Raw genomic sequence first — 13,420 nt, forward strand, 5'->3', positions numbered from 1 at the left:
TTTTTGTTCACCGTGCATTCGGTTCCTTGATACGTAATTTTGTATGGGTGAAATATTGACACCATATCATAACATATTTTGTCTCTTACCTGGAGGTTACCTGGAGGTTATTCCGGGGATTAACGCCCCCGCGGCCCGGTCCACGACCAGGCCTCCCGGTGGATCAGGGCCTAATCAACCAGGCTGTTACTGCTTGCCGCACGCAATCCAACGTACGAACCAAAGCCCGGCTGATCCGGCACCAACTTTAGGTATCTATCCAGCTCCTTCTTGAAGGCAGCCAGGGGCCTATTGGTAATTTCCCTTATGCTTGGTGGGAGGCTGTTGAACAGTCTTGGGCCCCGGACACTTATGGTGTTTTCCCTTAGTGTACCAATGGCGCCCCTACTTTTAATTGGGGTATTTTGCATCGCCTGCCCAGTCTTTTACTTTCGTAGGGAGTGATTTCTGTGTGCAGATTCGGGACCATTCCTTCTAGGATTTTCCAAGTGTAGACTATGATATATCTCTCCCTCCTGCGTTCCAACGAGTACAAGTCAAGTGCTTCCAAGCGTTCCCAGTAGTTAAGGTGCTTGACAGAACTTATACGTGCAGTAAAGGTTCTCTGTACACTCTCTAGATCTACAATTTCACCTGCTTTAAACGGAGATGTTAATGTACAGCAGTATTCCAGCCTAGAGAGAACAAATGATTTGAAAATGATCATTGGCTTGGCATCTCTCGTTTTGAAAGTTCTCATTATCCATCCTATCATTTTCTTTGCACGTGCGATCGTGGCACTGTTGTGATCCTTGAAAGTGAGATCCTCAGACATTACTACTCCCAGGTCCCTTACATTATTTTTCCGCTGTATTGTATGGCCGGAGTCAGTAGTATACTCTGTTCTAGTTATTATCTCCTCCAGTTTTCCATAACGGAGTAGTTGGAATTTGTCCTCATTGAACATCATATTGTTTTCCGTTGCTCACTGGAAAACTTGGTTTATATCTTCTTGGAGGTTAACCTCGTCCTCAGCAGATGACAGCCTCATGCAGATCCTAGTATCATCCGCAAAGGATGATACGGTGCTGTGGTGTATATCTCTGTCTGTGTCTGATATGAGGATAAGGAATAAGATGGGGGCGAGTACTGTGCCTTGTGGAACAGAGCTCTTCACTATGACAGCCTCCGATTTAACTCTTGACTACTACTCTTTTTGTTCGATTGGTTAGGAAGTTGAAGATCCATCTCCCCAGTTTACCAGTTATTCCTTTAGCACGTATTTTGTGTGCTATTATGCCATGAACGCACTTGTGAAACGCTTTTGCAAAGTCTGTGTATATTACATCTGCATTCTGATTTTCTTCTAGTGCATCCAAGGCCATATCATAGTGATCCAGTATTATTATTATAATCAAGGGGGAAGTGCTAAACCCAGAGGATTATACAGCGCCTGGGGGGGGGGGATGTGGAAGGCATTCAGGCTTAATTCGGGGAACTGGAGCACAAATCCAATTCCCTAAATCAAGAGCCCCTCACCAACATCAAGGAACCTTCCTTGAGGGGAGTGATCTAGTAGTTGTGAGAGGCAGGAGCGACCTGCCCTGATCCCATGTTGCCCTGGATTGTGAAGTTTTTGGAAATCCAGGTGGTTTGCAATCATGCTTCTTGGCACTCTTTCAAAGATTTTTATGATGTGGGACGTTAGAGCTATTGGTCTATAGTTCTTAGCTAATGCTTTGCTGCCACATTTATGGAGTGGGGCTATATCTGTGAAAGGGGTTTCTTGCAGTTCTTAATGAACACAGAGTTCCACGAGTCTAGGCCCGGGGCTAAGTGCATGGGCATGTTCTCAATGGCTTTTTCAAAGTCCATCGGAGTTAGGGTAATGTCGGAAATCTGGCATACATTGATGGAGTTTTGAGGCTCATTCATGAAAAAATCATTTGGATTGTCGATCTTCAGACTGATTAGTGGCTCACTAAACACAAAGTCATACTGGGATTCCAGTATTTCACTCATTTCCTTGTTGTCATCTGTGAAAGTCCCATCCTGTCTGAGCAAGGGCCCAATACTACATGTGATATTTACCTTGTTTTTGTCATATGAAAAGAAATATTTCGAATTTCTTTCAATTTCACTAATTGCTTTAAGCTCCTCCCGTCTCTCCTTGTTCCTGTAAGAGTCCTTTAACTTAAGTTCGATACTTTCCACTTCCCTGGTCAGCACTTCCGTGTATCAGATAATCTAGCGTTCCTGAGGAGCTCAGTGATTCTTCGTCGTCTAATGTAGAGGGAGCGTCTTTCTCCACTGTACTCCTCCTCCTCTTCTTTCTTAGAGGAATATGCCTAGAACATACTTCAGCCGCCAGAAATATGATCCTTTCAAGGCACTGGTTTGGATCCATGTTATTTAAGATATCTTCCTAACATGTTTCATTTAAGACATGGTTTACCTGGTCCCAGTTGATGTTCTTGTTGTTGAAGTTGTATTTGGTGAAGACACCTTCACAGATACGTGCATTTTGCTGATCAGGACCCCTGTGCATGCAAGTCTGAAGTTCGATTAGATTGTGATGATGTGTACATCACAGGGTAATGGTATCATGTGGGAGTTTGATACGTGGATAGGGTAAAGTAATACTCACGTAGGCTGGTAGTATGTATAATTACAGATAATGTGGGGAGCGCCCTAACAGCCGTAACCTTGTCTCTCTTGCTCACTCTCGTAAACTGACTGGCCGCCCACAGTACCCATATGTGAGGGGGTCTTTGAATACTGCTGTGGTCAGCACAATATGAATAGACAGTGACTCAGGCAGAGGCGGTTGGTAGTGAGTCAACTACTGGTACACTGGTTACTGGTAACTGGTTACTACTACTGAGAATGGATCAAAGAAAAATCTCGGTATATCACCGAGACATATACACCTCTTGAATACAGTATTAGATTTATGGCGATTCACTAAATTCGTATGAGTTATACGTTATTATAATTATGGGGAAGTGTTAAACTCGTAGGATTATAAAGCGTCTGTGGAGGGCATGGAAAGTATGCTTAATTCAGGGAAATGAAGCACAGATCCAATTCCCTAGATCAAGAGCCCTTTACCAGCGTCAAGGAACCTTCTTTAAGGGGATGGGTTGTACAGTGCCTGGTGTGGAAAATTTTTTAATTTTCCGAAACTATAGTGCCTAATAGGTGTTTAATGTGTCTATATGGGTCAAAAATGTATTTGAAAATAAGAGTAGAACCAAGAGTTCCCTTTGCGCATGCGCGGATGTGCGGGGGGGGTGTGGCGGGTTTGTTTTGAAGGTGGAGAGGAAGCGGAAAAGGCATGGTACCACGAAATTGGCATTCACGGCGGCCTAAGGATTAATATAGGCCTCATTTCATAATAAGAAGTGTCGTAACTGTTCCTGGTGGAGAGTGAAGGAACGTGATTTACGGGACCACGGTAATAGAGTGGTAAAATGGGTGTTAAGAGTAGGAGCGGGTGGCAGGTGCACGGCCAGGGTGAGTGTCCAGGGGACATACCCGTGTGTTAATCCTCGCTCATCGGCCTCAGATCTCAATGGAGTGACCTCTAATTTGTGTAATAGTTATGAGACGTTAAATCGTCTTGTGAATGGTAATGTAATCAGTGATAATAACATTGAGTTAAGAGAATATGTGAAGTGAAATAAGTCGTTTGCTCCGGGTGAACACGCTAGACCTCGTTGTTAACGAGACGAGGAAAGGGAAACTCCTTGAGTCACGACGTCTAAAGCAGGACAAACCAGCGGATACCTCGTCCTGCTGGAATGAGAATCGGGTCGGTGTAGCAGGACATCGAAAATGAGATGGTGAATCAAGAAATGAGGAATATCAATCACCCACAGTTAAGTAACCCTTCTAGTTATAGCAACCTTAGACTGGCCAGTAGTGGTATGTTATAATTAGATAGGTTACGAGTGATCCAGCTACCTCAAGTGATCACCAGAGAACATCTGGTAAGTGGTGGGATTATGTACAAATGTTTTCCTTGACGGATGTATCCAGGTGTATCCTACTCCCCTCCCCTTCATTCAGCTAAACTAATATAATCTATACAGTCCACAATTAATTAGTAGCACCGTACTTGTGGGTGCTACCCAATCCATACTGGTCTCGGATAGATATGGATAAGATTGTGAGGTCGAGGGGACCACTTGGTGCGACCAGGGGTGGTTAAGTTTTCTCACATGTCTACACGGGGTGACTACGGTAAACAATATGATTGTCTCCCAATGAGATTACTGGTATGTATATAATGTTGAGGTACATACAGGTAAGCACCCTAGAAAATTTTCCATATCTGCCCGTTGGTCCTTCGAGAACCGGGTGCAATCAGTGAAAAAATTAATTGAATTAATTACTTAATAATTAAGTGACTGATTGAAGGAAGTGGGTGTAGGGTGCACAAGTTTAATCGATCGTGTGATGGATGACAATTAGCCCAATTAATTGCTAGCACATGTGTGGCTAGGATTTATACAAGAGTAAAGTGCAAGAATTACTCTTATCAGGCGCCTACTTAAGTTGTATAATCAGTGATTAATAATTCTCTAACCATGACTGGATCTAATGGAGTTAATGTGGCTGACAAGTCCGTGAATTTTAGAGTAATGAAAGCATCATTACAGGCTATTAAAAGCCATGTGACGAAGGCATTTGATTTAGTGAATCAAAGAACCGTGAACCCTAATGAATTAAAGTTATATTTAGATGCTTTAGAGAGTAGATTTGATTGGTACAAATTGTGGTTTAAAGACTGTGAAAGAGATCTGCTGGAGAATTGTGCAGATGGAATGGAAATGAATGTTTTAATTAATCAACATTACGAATTGGAAGAAAAACTGTCTTGTAAAAGTAAGGCTTTGAATAAATTAAAGGGTGTAAGCCAGGCAGTTGATCAACCTATTAATGCAAAGGGTGGGTTTGCCAAAACCTCCATAGTACGGTCTGGAGGAAATCAGACTAGGTCGGCAGGAATTAATTGTTCAATTGCAGACCAGCCAGCCAAACAGTTCTAAGGATATAACACATAATGACGCTGAAGTATCTGTCAAGTCTCAAAAGGGAAAATTAATCCCAGTGGTAATAATCATAGTTAAGAGTTAAATAGGCACATATCAAGTCAGGAATCAGTAATAGTGGTTCCTCACATCAAGGTAAGAGGAATAAGTACCTCGGTAAGTGTAACCCAGTTAATAAGAGGTCAGGCAAGGAAAAGAGAGACTGCCTCTTCTGCCAGGGTACTCATTTCACTAAAAATTGTAATGCCTGTAATTCATGGGATATTAAAGTGGAAAGAATGAAAGAACTTGACAGATTTATCAGATGTCTAGACAATCATAATGTAAAGGATTGTCATACCAAATTGAACAGTTGCTATCAATGCAACAAGGGAAAGCACCATACAGTTATGTGCAGGGTTGTATGTGATTCTTATAATAATGGTGACAATAATGATAATGTTAATAACCCTGACACTACAGTGACTGATGTAAAGGTTGCAGCTAATGGCAATAATGATGGCCTAGCTGAGGTAGCCTTGACGGTGTTGGATGTAAAAATTCAGGATAAAGGGCATAAATCCAAAACCATACGGCGTCACTCTCCTCAACACTGGTACGGGCCATGTAATATATGGCAGACTACCGCCTAGTAATAATGACTAGAGGAAGTAGTGAATACGGTCACGGTGTCTTACTCATGAAAGGTCAACCCAGTACAAGTATTCTTCTATCGAGAATGATGTTGAACCAGTCTAATTTGTGGGAGCTGGACAGCATAGGGATTAATGTAAATGAGGAAAGTCCAAATGATTCCTTTACTCAGGAACAATACCTGAAGGATGTTAAATGTGAATCTGGACATTACTGGGTGCGACTTCCGTGGAAGCTTGACCGTCCAGAATTACCTACTAATTATAGGATAGCGTATGGACAGTTAAAGGGCCCAGCTCTGCGAACTGAGCAAGACACCAAAATTGTTGACTGCTTATAATGATATAATTAATAAGCAGTTAAATAATAAATTGTTCTTACTTCAGGCGACGATAAATGCACACCTTAAATGCACAGGCGGTCCACTGAGCGAAGTAATTGGGTAAATAATCTTATGTGGACAATTTCCGGGTGTGACGTCAACTGAAGAGGAACTAATGAGGATATGTGAAGGGGTTAATGAAATAATGAAGAAATGTGCTGGGACTGACTTGGGATACTGAGAGACTTGTTATTGTTAAAGTCTCAAAATTCCAGTATGCCCAATAAATTAATCCAGGGAGCATAGGCTTATGCCCCTGAGAGAATGGAACACTAATTAGTCCATTTTGAGGGATCAATAAATATAGATGGCCATGGAGTTGGTGCCTATATGCAGTAATGTGCTGGGGCTGACTTGGGATACTGAGAGACTTGTTATTGTTAAAGTCTCAAAATTCCAGTATGCCCAATAAATTAATCCAGGGAGCATAGGCTTATGCCCCTGAGAGAATGGAACACTAATTAGTCCATTTTGAGGGTTCAATAAATATAGATGGCCATGGAGTTGGTGCCTATATGCAGTAATGTGCTGGGGCTGACTTGGGATACTGAGAGACTTGTTATTGTTAAAGTCTCAAAATTCCAGTATGCCCAATAAATTAATCCAGGGAGCATAGGCTTATGCCCCTGAGAGAATGGAACACTAATTAGTCCATTTTGAGGGTTCAATAAATATGGGTGGCCAGTGAAGATGGGAAAATTGTACTCCACATTATGTAAGTCGTCTAGCAACGACCTCCGCCCGGCCGCAGTGTGGAAAATTTTTTAATTTTCCGAAACTATAGTGCCTAATAGGTGTTTAATGTGTCTATATGGGTCAAAAATGTATTTGAAAATAAGAGTAGAACCAAGAGTTCCCTTTGCGCATGCGCGGATGTGCGGGGGGGGTGTGGCGGGTTTGTTTTGAAGGTGGAGAGGAAGCGGAAAAGGCATGGTACCACGAAATTGGCATTCACGGCGGCCTAAGGATTAATATAGGCCTCATTTCATAATAAGAAGTGTCGTAACTGTTCCTGGTGGAGAGTGAAGGAACGTGATTTACGGGACCACGGTAATAGAGTGGTAAAATGGGTGTTAAGAGTAGGAGCGGGTGGCAGGTGCACGGCCAGGGTGAGTGTCCAGGGGACATACCCGTGTGTTAATCCTCGCTCATCGGCCTCAGATCTCAATGGAGTGACCTCTAATTTGTGTAATAGTTATGAGACGTTAAATCGTCTTGTGAATGGTAATGTAATCAGTGATAATAACATTGAGTTAAGAGAATATGTGAAGTGAAATAAGTCGTTTGCTCCGGGTGAACACGCTAGACCTCGTTGTTAACGAGACGAGGAAAGGGAAACTCCTTGAGTCACGACGTCTAAAGCAGGACAAACCAGCGGATACCTCGTCCTGCTGGAATGAGAATCGGGTCGGTGTAGCAGGACATCGAAAATGAGATGGTGAATCAAGAAATGAGGAATATCAATCACCCACAGTTAAGTAACCCTTCTAGTTATAGCAACCTTAGACTGGCCAGTAGTGGTATGTTATAATTAGATAGGTTACGAGTGATCCAGCTACCTCAAGTGATCACCAGAGAACATCTGGTAAGTGGTGGGATTATGTACAAATGTTTTCCTTGACGGATGTATCCAGGTGTATCCTACTCCCCTCCCCTTCATTCAGCTAAACTAATATAATCTATACAGTCCACAATTAATTAGTAGCACCGTACTTGTGGGTGCTACCCAATCCATACTGGTCTCGGATAGATATGGATAAGATTGTGAGGTCGAGGGGACCACTTGGTGCGACCAGGGGTGGTTAAGTTTTCTCACATGTCTACACGGGGTGACTACGGTAAACAATATGATTGTCTCCCAATGAGATTACTGGTATGTATATAATGTTGAGGTACATACAGGTAAGCACCCTAGAAAATTTTCCATACCTGGGAAATGGAAGGCAATCTAGTTTGATCCATGGAAATGCTTGGTGATGTAACTGTTGGGGGCATAGTGGTAACTTTATTAAAGTATAATTACACAATCTTTGGATGATTACATTATAATCAGGGGAAGCGCTAAACCCATAGGGGTCATACAATATGAACGATTATAATCGAGTACCTAATAATGTGTAAATTATTTGCGAGAACCTCCAAAAAAAGTCAAAACGATTAATATCCAATGGGCAATTATGTGTTAGTATTATATTAATGGGAGAGCGCTAAATCCCTAGGGGTCATACAGCGCCAAGGGGAAATAAAAAAAAATAATTCTATCCAAGGAAGGGGACAGCAAGTACAATTCCTAATTACGTGTTGAGGCAGGGCAGGTACCAGCACAACCTGCGTGCCTCTCAGATAACATGATCATCAAGATCACCAACAACTGCAGTGTGCATGTGCTGACGTTGCTCTGCCTGTCTGCCTCCTCCAGGCAAGTCTTCATTATCACAATTTTACATTATTGCTGTGCTGTAAGCACAAACCTCAGACAGTGCTAGCGTCAATCTCTCTTCAGTTTGCACTTATTATGCCATTTTTCACTCTCATAGTGTTCTCAAGTGATTCCTCGAAAGTGAAGTTGGTGTGGGATTATCAGATTTTTCATATTCAGCACATAGATGATTGAAAATATATGGAAAGTGTTGGAGAAATGCGAGGAAGGCCTGGGTGTATATAGTCCTCACTCTGGTCGCGGCGCCAATGCTGACTGTACAACAATTTTGCCCACTCAGCTGTTCTTCTCTCACTGCCAAGCGCAAGAACATACCTTAATCAATAATATATATCCCTAATTGTTCCACTTTCACCACTGATACACCAAATTATATTTTCCTATGTAAATTGCTGAATATTTACGAGACGTCTGTACGCGGAAAGGTAGAGGGAGGAAAGGGCGATGGGGTGATGCAGTACGTGTCATGGTGGTGGCTCCCGGCAGCAGCCAGGCGGGGCCTCCCCAGCGCCTTGTTCAGATTCATCCAGCTGCCAATTATGTGAATATTGGTGTCGCTCCTGCATTTTTTGACGTTATTCTTTGCTACTATCTCCTCATAAAATTTTAATCAGGGAGAGCAGTCGACATATCTTCATTACACCTCATCGATGCAGATTATAAACTAAAAATATACTTAGAATCGACAGAGGAAAAAGTTATAAAAAATGAGAAATGGATATTAACAAGATAATTAAAGTGAGGACATATATTTGAAATGACTTTCAAATAACTAAAAAGGTAAGGACATTTTTAATTTGCTTAGTTAACCTAACTTATGGTATTGTCCATCAGTATTTTTTTTAATAAACCAAAGTAGGTGAGATGGAATGTGAATTTAATAGATTGATAAAGCTGAAGGAAAATTGTATGCAAATTGAACTGTGTAAAATGAACGTAATGTAAATTGAACTGTGTAGTGAAATGAACGTAATGATAATGTTCAGTTCAGTACTGAACGTCCCTAGTTTAATCTGTGGTAAATACAGACATTGAACAAGTACCCAGGTACCCCCCGGTTCACCTAGTAATAAGTAGGTGCTTTATTTTATTCATCAGGAAACAGTACAAGTGTTTCCTGACACAGGTCCTCATTACATGACCATATTTAATTCCTCACCTGGGTGTTAGTAAGCTGTCTTGTTTACCTTCCTGGGACAAGGGCGAACAATCCCAAGGGAAAATAAGTAAGTTTATTCAGGTATACACAGATAGTTACATAGATTATCATACATAGCAGCATATATGTAGAGAACCTGGGATAACCCAAAAAAGTCAGATTGGCTTATTTCTATTAGGGTCCATTGTGTCTTTCTTGGCTTATTAACTTGACATAGGTAATAATCTTAGTGCTCTAGCAGACTTTAAAGATATGTAGTTATGAACCAGAGTATGTACAACGAAATGTATTGGTATACAATGAGAGATGTGTATATTTCAATCTTAATTTTAGGGATCAAGTTTTTTTTTGTTAACTACAGGAGGGCAGGTGAAATGCAACTTTATTGACCAGCGTGAAGATAGGTTTTACACGATGCCTTTAGTTGTGTATTAGTTTTAAGTCATAACTCCGTGTCCCGTCTCTAGCTGACCTCCAGGGGTCCGATCATACCTGCTCCTGAAGCTGTGTACAGTGTTCACCTGCACCCCCTCTCCACCATTGTGTTCCACTATCTCCCGGGCGTCTCTTATTGCTCGTCTGTGTCTGCTAGGCTGTTCTTGTAGTCTCTCCTCATAGCCATTTCTTTCAGTTCTGGTACCAGTCTCGTTTATTTAATTATTTATTTTGTCTTTGCAAACAGTACATTGAGATTTTGTATTTACAATAGTGGGTTGCAATGCAAAGAGAGCCTCTATTATGCCTAGACATTATGGGCCAACTTAACATTATTGGCTTCCAGACTACTTAACACTAAGGATTATATCATAGTTGTACAGTAGGATAGTAATTATTTCATAGTTGTACAGTAGATTATTAATTGTAAGTGAATCAAAATTTGTACAAGACAAAAGATATATTCATATATTAAAAAATGCTTTTTGGATCTTTTAGTAAATTTAGTTTATGATCTGTAAGATAAACGCAGTGTAAAACAAGGGTGCTGTATGCAGTATTACTGTGTTGGTGTCAGATATATGCTGGTGTAATATTGTTCGTACATGGTATTATTATTATTATTATTATATTTCTATTTTTATTGGTAAAAGTAGACGACAGCTCATAGCGGATTTCTGCCATTAACTATAGTTTGAATTGTACAGTATTAGGTAGGTTTTAGATATTATTTTGTTGTCCCAGTGGAAAAACAAACTTAATGAAGCTTGCTTAGCTCATACCAACTTAAAATTACGTAGTGTGACGTAACCTTACTCTGCCATTGGTGTTTTAGAGTCGTGTCACGCCAGGCGCGTGACGCGACTCGATACTTAATTTGGACTGAGCAAACGCTGTTTTTGCTAATAGTGTATCTCCTAAAATAACAGTTTACATAGGAATTGCTTGTTTATTCCATGTGTTTATATTATAAAATGTAAACTAATGCCCAAATTCCGTCATAAATATGGCATAATAATAATAAATTATTATTATACATAGATATTATTTTACATAGATAATAATTATTATTTGTTTACAGTTAACTAAGATGTGTTATCCTACTTCAACTCATTTTAGAGCAGAGGGTGAACGTGTGTGGGGAAGTGAACGTACAGTACCTGTGTGTGTGTATACTCGCCTGTATGAGGCAGCAGGGGTCAAATCTCAGCTCCTGGCCCTGCCTTTCAGCTTTCTACTTGCCAGATTCATTCCTTTCCGGCCTCGTGGGTCCTATTGTACCTATTCTGTATGGATTCTGCCTCCACATCTTCACCGAGATCATTCCACTCCCCGACCACCATTAGACTGAAAAAATACTTCATGACATCCTTATCTACCTACTGAATTCCCCTGAGTATTTTGTATGTTGTTATATCATCTCTAGTTCTATCTTCCAATGTCGTTAAATGTGTGTACTCACCTAATTGTGGTTGCAGGGGTCAAGACTCAGCTCCTGGCCCCGCCTCTTCACTGATCGCTACTAGGTCCTCTCTGCTTCCTGAGCTTTGTCATACCTCGTCTTAAACCTATGTTTGGTTCCTGCCGCCACTACGTCACTTGCTAGGCTATTCCACTTCCTGACGACTCTATGACTGAAGAAATACTTCCTAACATCCCTGTGACTCGTCTGAGTCTTCAGCTTCCAGTTGTGACCCCTTGTTTCTATGTCCCCTCTCTGGAACATCCTGTCTCTGTCCACCTTATCTATTCCCTGCAGTATCTTGTATGTCGTTATCATGTCTACCCTGACCCTTCTGTCCTCCAGTGTCGTCAGTCCGATTTCCCTTAACCTTTCATTGTAGGACATTCCCCTGTTCTCTGGAACTAGCCTTGTTGCAAACCTTTGTACTTTCTCTAACTTCTTGACGTGCTTGACCAGGTGTGGGTTCCAAACTGGTGCTGCATACTCCAGTATGGGCCTGACGTACACAGTGTACGGAGTCTCAGGTGCCAGGCGCCCGTATGCTGCATTCTGGTTGATGTGTGCTCCGGAGACGTATTAAGTTGTATCGTTGAACGCTACTGATCTACTAGGTTTCCCTGAGCCAGCTTTATCATACCTCTGCTTAAAGCCCTGCCTATGCTTCCCAAACTATTCCACTTACTGCAGCAAGAAATACTCATTTACTGGGAGCGCTTGAGGTTTCTGTATTCCCTGGAACGCAGGAGGGAGAGATTGATTATATACACCTGTCCTAGTAGTACTCCACGAAAATCACTCACTACGAAAGCAAAAGACTTGTGCACCATCCCCCCAATGAAAAGTGTTACGTTAAGTTAAGTGTGGGGCCCGAGACTGTTCAACTGCCTCCCAGCACACATAAGGGGGATGTGGCAGTCTTCAAGCTACTGGACACACTATTTCCTGTACCGGGCTGTGGCACCTATTTGTGGTTGCAGGGGTCCCCCGAAACTCTCTCCAGTCACAGCTCTGTGTCTGGTGCCCCGTTACTGTGTCTCTTGGAACATCCTGTCTTTGTCCACCTTGTCAATTCCTCTCAGTATTTTGTATGTCATTATCATGTCCCCCCTATCTCTCCTGTCCTCCAGTGTCGTCAGGTTGATTTCCCTTAACCTCTCCTCGTAGGACATACCTCTTAGCTCTGGGACTAGTCTTGTTGCAAACCTTTGCACTTTCTCTAGTTTCTTCACGTGCTTGGCTAGGTGTGGGTTCCAAACTGGTGCCGCATACTCCAATATGGGCCTAACGTACATGGTGTACAGGGTCCTGAATGATTCCTTATTAAGATGTCGGAATGCTGTTCTGAGGTTTGCTAGGCGCCCATATGCTGCAGCAGTTATTTGGTTGATGTGCGCTTCAGATGTGCCTGGTGTTATACTCACCCCAAGATCTTTTTCCTTGAGTGAGGTTTGTAGTCTCTGACCCCCTAGACTGTACTCCGTCTGCGGCCTTCTTTGCCCTTCCCCAATCTTCATGACTTTGCACTTGGTGGGATTGAACTCCAGGAGCCAATTGCTGGACCAGGTCTGCAGCCTGTCCAGATCCCTTTGTAGTTCTGCCTGGTCTTCGATCGAGTGAATTCTTCTCATCAACTTCACGTCATCTGCAAACAGGGACACCTCAGAGTCTATTCCTTCCGTCATGTCGTTCACAAATACCAGAAACAGCACTGGTCCTAGGACTGACCCCTGCGGGACCCCGCTGGTCACAGGTGCCCACTCTGACACCTCGCCACGTACCATGACTCGCTGCTGTCTTCCTGACAAGTATTCCCTGATCCATTGTAGTGCCTTCCCTGTTATCCCTGCTTGGTCCTCCAGTTTTTGCACCA

The 13,420-nt window shown here is 42.2% G+C and overlaps 1 protein-coding gene across 4 annotated transcripts in view; it reads left to right on the top strand.

Annotated features, from left to right (window-relative positions):
• LOC138855181 (uncharacterized) overlaps positions 1-13,420 on the top strand; it is a 204,225-nt gene that overhangs the window by 16,819 nt on the left and 173,986 nt on the right. The window contains exon 1 of one of the 4 annotated variants that reach the window (XM_070102949.1): positions 8,973-9,271. The exons of the other annotated variants lie outside the window; for them this stretch is intronic. The gene's annotated coding sequence lies outside the window, so the exon portion shown is untranslated. Of the gene's footprint in view, positions 1-8,972; positions 9,272-13,420 lie in introns of those variants that run through there. 4 annotated transcript variants of the gene reach the window in all.

Source organism: Cherax quadricarinatus, chromosome 84, assembly GCF_038502225.1.
Source record: "Cherax quadricarinatus isolate ZL_2023a chromosome 84, ASM3850222v1, whole genome shotgun sequence".
NCBI classification, from domain to species: domain Eukaryota; kingdom Metazoa; phylum Arthropoda; class Malacostraca; order Decapoda; family Parastacidae; genus Cherax; species Cherax quadricarinatus.